We start from the raw sequence: 8,533 nt of genomic DNA on the forward strand, positions 1-8,533 counted from the left end.
GCCCTCCATTTAGGTACCTGTTTTGGCCATATCAATCTACTTAAAACTTTCTTTACTTGTAGGGCGCCAACCACTTTCATTAGCAGGGGTGGTAGAAATTTAATTTACTGCCATTCATATGTTTCCCCCCTGCATGTCACTTAGTCTGGGCAGTGAAACTGGATGGGTTGCCTTCAGAGTCTGTTTCCACGCTCCTGTTGCCTGAGCTTCCTAAACGACAGGGAAGTACATCTATCAAATACGTATCCTTGCAATGTTATTTTTTAATGAACAAGACCCAAAATGTGGCCATAAATGACATTCCCAGACCATCATGACTACAACATCACCCCAATTCCATAGCAATACAGGTAACATTTCTATAACTGTCTAAATGCTAAGAGCCAAAGAATTATTTTTACAACAGCTAAATACAGTAAGAGCTTGAGTTTTATTGAGAGTCATGACATGGGCACATGACAATTACTACGGAGGAACGTAACCCCAGATTTTTCTCCATGGTAAGGAACAGACTCCCAACTAGCTGGGCTCTATAACACTGACCTTAAGGAGGCAGAGGCTACCCCAGGGATGAAGATTATTAGGGGAGTAATATACCATGTGTCTGCACCCATAGCGGGAGTTACACCTTGTAAGGGCCAGATTTACAGTGCTATTTAGGCACTTAAATAAATTGAGCCTGGTGGGATTTACATAAGCAAGGTAGACACCTCTCTGGGAGTCAGGCACCTAATCCTTTTAGGCATCCCATCAGACAACAGGCCCATCGCTGTAGGTGGCTGCGTGCCTGTGCAAATCTGGTCTGAAGTGGTTGTCACTTTTCAAAAGTGGACTCAGCTTTCTCCTGCACTTTGGGAAATGTCCCCCGAGTCCCTTCAGTACTGCGTGCTTTGGCACTGACTTGAATACAAACGAAGTGTTTAAAAGCAACAAGCGTCGTCATTCGGTGCCGGGCAGCGAACACAGATCTCATATCAGTTTATCTTAGTACCTACGGCCCCGACTCCATTACTCGTGCTTCCTTTTTCTCTCCCCTTCCTCCTTTCCTCGCTGCTTCTTGCACCCTACCCCCTTTCAATCTTGAAAAAAAAACTTTGTTTTATGGATTGGAGTTTTCTTAGGGGATTTACCCAGAGATTATGCAGTTCGCACATTTATTACTGTAGACTGTGGAAATCTCCCCACCCGCACATCCTGCTCTGATACCAGCACTGGTATCCTGAAGGCGGCAGAGAAATTTATAAAGTTATATATAGCAGTTTTTGTTTTCTTAAAAAAGAAAAAGAAAAGAAAAAAACAGCAAATGCATCGGCACTCTGGGTTGGATACCTGGCAGTTTTCAACCTAGATTTCCTGTGTCTGCTTGGGGTGACCTTTCTTTAAGGAGCAGTCCTGTGGTCAGATGCAACTTTCCAAGTCAGGAGCTTGCCACCAGATGTCCAGTGCTCTCTCTGGGTATATTGTTTATGGTCAGTGGAGTAATTTTGTGATGGATTCCCTGACATGAATGAAAGACCCTCAGCTGACACGTCACTGGCAGCTCTACAGAAAGGTATTTGGAGGCAGCTTTGCCCTTCCCATTGCCTCTTCGATCTGCCAGTAATCACTGCAGGGCTTTATCATCAGCCAGGTGTGCTCATGTCATTTTAAAGGGGGCTGTGAGAGCCTCTCTGTGTCTCTCGCTGAGCTGGCTGCCTTCTCCCGGGATCACTTCTTCAGCGCATGAGAAAAGAAGGGTGGAGGGAAGGAGGCAGAAGGGCTGTCACATAGGAAGGAAGGAAGGAGTCTGGCCCAGATGAACCCCTGGCATCTCATGCTCTCTGTCAGGCTCTCACCATCCCCTTTGAGCACACTCATGCTCCTCTCATCACCAGGGAAAGGTGCTTCCCTAGATCCAAAGGCAGGACTTGTGCCCTGAATATTTCTGGGATCTTGGCAAAGTTGGATGCCCAGATCAAAGCCTGGAAAGTACAGTAAATTACCTGTGAGCCCGGAGCAGATCACCCCAGGGCTCCCTGCCCTTGGCAGTGGTACAGGGGACATAATTTTCACAAGGATGAACTGCACAGGAACAGCATGCATTGCAGTGAGAACAAACAGGCCTTCCTCCAGCAGCTTGCAACAGCACCCCTTCCATTTATGGCTGTTTTTTCTCTTCCACAAAAATACCACAAGGAAAAACTAGTGGTCTGAGAGCCCTGTCCAAAGAGGGTTGTGCTGTGCTGTACTAGTTCTCAGTGCCCAGGCCCCAGCAGCACCATACTGCACCGACCCCAATGGAAGATAAGCAAGGCCACTGGGTATAGCGCTGAAGCAACCCTGACACATTGAACTGCTGCAAATCAAAGACGGTAGAGATTTAGACTCTCTGCGCTACTTATTTGAATTTGTGTGGGTTGCTGGCCACTTAGCTGTACGTTGTGCATACAGACCTGGATTCCTTTGCATCTCGCCCTTAAGAGCAAAGGATAAAGGGGTAAGGCAGATGAAGTGAAGAGGGCAGGCTAAGATTTTCACTATAGGGCAAAACATGCCTGTGTTTAGCGTCTTCTCTTGTCAGTTCTGAGTCATTTATCTCATATTTGCTATCAGGTGAAGATCCAGCATTGACCCACCTGCTTAATAATCAAGTAGGGTCCTTGACTCCAGAAGGCAGCAGACAGGAGTCTGGCCCAAAGCAACCCCCTGAATGACCACCTGGGAATCCAAATGGCCTCCGGTCACTACCAAAGGGTGCAGACACCTTCTCCGCAGCAAGGAAGTGTTTAATGTGTGTGAAAACCAGAAGCACCTGGAAATGAGAAACAAGCACACCACCAAAAATTCACTCTAAGCAGCAAGATCTAATGCTCCCTTTTTTTTTGTCCGTTCACTTAAAAAGAGGTGTGTAGCTGCTCTTTATTTTCTAGAGGGCAGGAGCCCTCAAAATGTAACGTGTTGTGAAACAGAGGAGGAGACCGTCATGCTCCGAAGGACAGACATTCCCAAAGAGCTGGAAGAAAATGGGTCTGTGTTTCTGTAGGGCTGGAGGAGGTGCTACTTTCTTGATGGAGCCCATAGCCATTACCTTAACAATCACCCAAATGGTATGTGTGGCATTAACAGCGAGAGCCTAATTCTGCTCAAGTAGAAGACAACAGCAATGATGCAAATTTGCCTGGTAGCCGTGCTAAAGAATCACTGAGTATATTTTACTAAAAGAGAGAAACTGAGAACCTGGGCTTCAGGCTGGGGTGGGCAATTATTTTGCCTGGAGGGCCACTTAATGAGTTTGGGTGAACTGTCGAGGGCCGCACACAGAAAACCTTTCAGAAGATACCATTTGAACAAATTCTAGATAAACAACAAAGCGTATATTAAAAACCAAACATCTCCTATAACATATTTGAAGTTTATTTTAAAACATATTTTAGTCCTGATTTTTAGTTTTTTGAGTAGTGTGTATAGAAGCGATTGCCTAGCAGCTTGAAATAAAAGTCTTGCTCCTGTACATTGATTGTGGGAGGTGTTGTGGCGTGCAGCAGAGCTCACCTGGGCAGCGTGGTGCAGATGGAGTCTGCCCCCCACCCTGTCCAGCCCGTGGTTGCCCCCGTGGGTCTCTGCATGGGGCCAAGCCTGCTTCTGCCCTGGGCAACCCCCTCTTGGCTGGGTCCAAGGCTGTGCTGGGTGGGTGCAGGATGGAGCATGGCATGGGCTGCCCCAGGTGAGGCTCGGCCCCATGCGGAGTGCTACAGGGGCAGCCACAGCCCGGGTACAATCACTTGACAGGCTGGATCCAGCCTGTGGACCATATTTTGCCCACCCCTGGCTTAGGAGAAGCCCACCCCTTTCCTTCTGCATCGATCTAGCATCTTGCATTAAGGGACCCTGGCAGAGAAAGGGTCTGCATAGACAGATGCTGTGAGCTGAGAGGAGGCAAGGACTTACTGTGCCTCAGCTGCTCCACTGCCATGGTCCACGTGCATGCTCTTAACCTGCTGTTACTAAAGGCTAACTTGGGGTAGCTTTTCGCCTTTAATTATGCAGGGCTAAGTCTGTGCAAATGGGCAGGTACCACAAAGCAGCTGAGCAGTAGTGAGTCCCCACTGGCCGTCATTTGTCCACCCCAAGGCTCATGGGTGCTACATTAATGCAATGGTTAATAAGACCGAGCTTCCAGTGGGGAATGTACAAACCCAGAACGGGAGCTTGAATGCATGGGAGAAGTGAAGACTTCTCTTGGCTCCCAAGACAACATTTATCCCTGGTGCCTCTAGATAAGGGTTAGCTTCTTCTTTGGAAACCCTGCAGAAAGCATATGCTTTGTGCAGTCAGAGCATTTGACAGCTCTGCCAAGAGGCTGTAGGAGACTCTCAATACAAGGCCATGTAAAATCAAACCCAACTTGTGTTGCAGTGGTGCAAAACCAGAAAGTCCCCCATGCTTGCATGGTGCTGTTGGTATCCCTTGGCAGGTCACTGGGCGAGATGTATTTATTTCCCTTTCTTTCAACTTAAGATTTAGAAACAGTCTTCCTATCTCTGTGCTCTTAGGTGAGACAGCATGGTTTTTGACCGTGAAGTATTTTGCAATGGGCCGACTTTTCTCTGTGTGAAAGTTATTATTTATTTGCACTGAAGTTGCACTCAGGGGCCCTCAGAGAGATGAGGTAAACCCTAGTGACTGTCTGGATGGCTGGCACTACGTGCACATAACAAGCAGCAGTCCCTGCCCCGAACAGCTTTTGAGATGGTGAGAGACAAGAGATGGTTACCGATAAGAGACCATGAGAGAAGAGAAGCATTATTATCTGCATTTTACAAATGAGGCAAAAGACCTCAGGAACCTTTCTGCTGATCCTGATGGCCCTGGAGCTAATCTGGAAAGAGTAAAGGTGAAATCCTTTTCCACCTTCACATGCCAAAGTGGCAGTTAGGTAACTGCATCTGCCACTTTTGGTGCATGTGCACACTTTGGATTGCACATGCCTCTGCTCTCCCTGCATTTCCCTTCTGCGTGTGCTCAGCAGGCTACACTGCGTGGGCATATGTGTACTGCTGTGCAAGTACTGAAAATTGAGTGGTGGAAAACCCTGGGGGAAGGCAGATCCTCCCACCTTTTGGCTCAGTGGCATTATAGTCAGGGCCCTTGCCTAAGGAACGTGATATCCGGGAGCCAGACCCTCTGCATGCAATAGGGTTGGCATCTTCAGCTCCTGCTTTCTAGCAAAGTGCTCTCACGCCCAGGCGATGGGCAAGGCATAGCCTGGAGCCTTCTCCAACCCCCCTCTTGAAACTGGTCCACTGGGAGCCAGGAGCAGAAGGTACATAGGGCAGGAACAGGGAAACAAACCAGATGATCGGACTCAAGTGAGATAGATGCCGTACTGAATAGTAGCATGCCCTGGATTCTGCGATTACCCAATGAGTATTAAATACAAGGGCTGATGAGCCAACTTCAGGAGGCAGTGGACAATGCCTTGTCTGTAGTCCAGGACCTTTGTTGAAGACCTGTGGCAGAGCTGAGCATGGATCCCCTATCTCTTGGCACCAGGCTGGTGTGTTATCCCCAGGACTGTGCTTCTTTGCATTGTAACCCCACATTTCTCCTAACTCATAATAACGCAAACTGTTTTAATCTGCTGGATTCTTTCTACGCTGGTATTAAACTTGTTTTAGTGGTCCTGATACATAGGCATGCAGTGGTGACTCTGGGCCATTTATGCTCCATGACTTCTGGTTTTATTGGAATTCACATGTGAAAACTCTTGCTTAAAAATAATGTCCTACATGATGCCTACACCTCAAAGCTGAGTGCAGGGCACAGTGAGCAGCAAGGGGGGGAAATGCTTGAAAAAACACCGTCAAACCACCCTTATCCTGTCACATGCTTTTTTCCTGCATCAGGTTGCCCACTGTGGCTGCCCAAAAAATTCTCGTGTGCAGAGAATAACTTTCTGTACCCGACTGCCTGGAGTCTGAACCTCCTGTCTGGCAACGATACCATCAGTGACGTTACATTGTCACTTGGGCAGTGGCTTTGTATGAGGAAGACTGGATTAACTCACATTGCTGGATGTTAAAACATCCAGCACGGCCGGTCCTCTCTCCAGTATTGCCAGTAGAGGTATCAGCACCAGGCAAGAGAAGGTGAAAAAATGTCATCGAGATAGGCACCAGAGTGGGAACCTCAGACTTTGCTCCTTTGAAACTGGACACAATTAATCACCAGCTGTCTTTGGTACAAAATAACTGTCATTTGGTGCTTGGTGTCTTACCAAAGAAAGGGAACCTTCGAGCCCAGATTTGAAAAAAGGGCACATAATTCAAACATTCAAACAGTGCTGCCAGGACAAGTCTTTACTGGCAATACGTTGCTGGGAAATGAGTGGTGGCTGGACAGGAACCGCAGATGAAGCAGACAACGTGATTGCCATTACTACTGTATATAGTGGCAGCAGCACTTGAAGCACTGAATGACGACAGAAAACAAGGGCACCACTCATAGTGACAACACACACTTCTTTGGAAACTTCTCCAAAGCTCAAAGGCTGCGCTGTCTTTGTTTTCATGGTTCCCGGGCTCTTGCAGTGCCCATCGTGGCATGATCTGAGCACCTGCAGTCACAAAGCCAAGCTTTAAAAAGTATCCCCAGGCTCCGAGGAGAAATGGATCACAGTTCAAGCTGCCGGCACTGTATTCTGATCACCGCTACTCTTGCCTCTGCATTCAGTCTGGAGGATATCAGCATTCATTATACTGTGACTGGATGGGAAAAAACATTTTTATGCGAAATTAATCCCCATTTTATTTTTCATCTGTTGCAACTGAAATAATTAACATTTACAAACACCATTGCTGCCTGTGCCGACTTTTCCAAATATTTTTTTAGAAAGGGGCAGCTAATTAAACAGGCTGCAAACGGCTGTAGTCCGGAGAAGCCAGGTTTGTTGGCCCTATTCTCTTATTCCTCTGTGTAGCAGGTCCAGTCTCTTCTTGCTGGTTTATTCTCAAGAATTTCTTAGGGTGATCTATTTTATTGGATGCAATAAAAGATATCATCGACTATTGAACTAAATTCCACTTCCTCCCCCCACCAACATCTGGAGAAGCAACTGCCCCCCTGCCCTGCCAACATCTGCAGAGCCAAGTCCCCCTACACCCACATCTCAATTACCAACTCTTCCCCCCACCCCAACATCTGGACGACCAGCCCCCCTGCCCTCACTAACACCTGGATGACCAACTTCCCCCTGCCCTGGCTAACATCTGGATGACCAACTATTCCCCCCCCCGCCCACATCTGGATGATGAATGTCCCCCTGAACATCTGGAGGACCAACTATGGGTCCAATTAAAGACACAACCCTAAGAAATCAATTGATTCTGGTCAAACCAAAGCCGCTGCTGCCCTCTGCTGCCACGAGAGAGAACGTGCCGTAGAGAGGCCCGGGTGGCAGCAAGCTGGTGCTGGCGCTCAGAGGCCAGGGGAACATCCTGGCGGTGCCCTCCATGACCCCAGGGCCCAGGGGGGTCCCTGATGACCCCTGGCAGGCTGGGCTGCATGTCTCTGAGCCATCGCTCTGCCCTGGGGGGGAAGAGCCGTGGTCCGCAGCCTGACTGCAGAGATGCTAAGGGATATGCCCAAGGGCATGCAGAGAGTCAGTGGCAGAGGGGTGCTCAGGGACGTGCCCAAGGTCACACGGGGAGTCAGTGGCGGTCAGGGGTCGCCCTGCCCCCCCGCCGGGCATCACAAGCTAAGGGTGGAGCGCGGAGCGGACTGTCAAATGCACTGCCGCCCCCATCAGCCCACTGCGCATGCGCCGCACGCCCGGAACCTGTTGTCCTGCGCGCTCCGGAAGCGGCGCGAGGGGGTGGGAACAGCGGTGAGTGACGTGCGGGGCCGCCAATGGAACGGCCGGCCCTGAGCCTCCTCAGCCAATCGGGGCGGAGCGGAGGTGTGCGCCGCAGCGGTCGGAGGTGTGTGGAGTGGGCGCCGGGGCCGGAGCGGCGCCAGGTGAGGGCGGCCTGAGGCCGGGACTGGACCGGCCCCGGCGCTGGGCGGGCCCCACATGTTGGCGGCGGCGGCGGGGGGGCAAAGAGGTTGGTGCCTCTGATGTTGGTGAGGGGGAGTTGGCCCCCAGATGTCGGGGGTTGGTCCTCCAGATGTTGGCATGGGTGCTCCAGATGGTGGTGGTGGTGCCTCTGATATTGTGGGGTTGGACCTCCAGATGTTGGCAGGGGTGCCTTTGATGTTGGTGGGGGAATCGGTCTCCCAGATGTTGGCCGGGGGGTCCCCCAGATGGTGGGGGGATACTTGGCCCCCCAATTGTCGGGGGTTGGCCCCCCAGATGTCAGTGGGGGGTTTGGCCCCCTAGATGTCAGGGATTGGTCCCCCAGATGTTGGCAGGGGGTGGGGTTGGTCCCCCAGATGTTGGCAGGGGTGGTGGTGCCTCTGATGTTGGGGGGGTTGGTCCTCCAGATGTTGGCAGGGGGTGCCTCTGATGTTGGCGGGGGGGGCGGTTTCCCAGATGTTGGCGGGGGGGTCGGTTTCC

The 8,533-nt window shown here is 50.3% G+C and overlaps 1 protein-coding gene across 1 annotated transcript in view; it reads left to right on the top strand.

Annotated features, from left to right (window-relative positions):
• Window positions 1–7,973: 7,973 nt before the first annotated feature.
• MED7 (mediator complex subunit 7) overlaps window positions 7,974–8,533 on the top strand; it is a 7,975-nt gene continuing 7,415 nt past the window's right edge. The window contains exon 1 of the mRNA XM_019506084.1: window positions 7,974–7,995. The gene's annotated coding sequence lies outside the window, so the exon portion shown is untranslated. The remainder of the gene's footprint in view (window positions 7,996–8,533) is intronic.

Source organism: Gavialis gangeticus, unplaced genomic scaffold (assembly GCF_001723915.1).
Source record: "Gavialis gangeticus isolate Ggan-Ray unplaced genomic scaffold, GavGan_comp1, whole genome shotgun sequence".
NCBI classification, from domain to species: domain Eukaryota; kingdom Metazoa; phylum Chordata; order Crocodylia; family Gavialidae; genus Gavialis; species Gavialis gangeticus.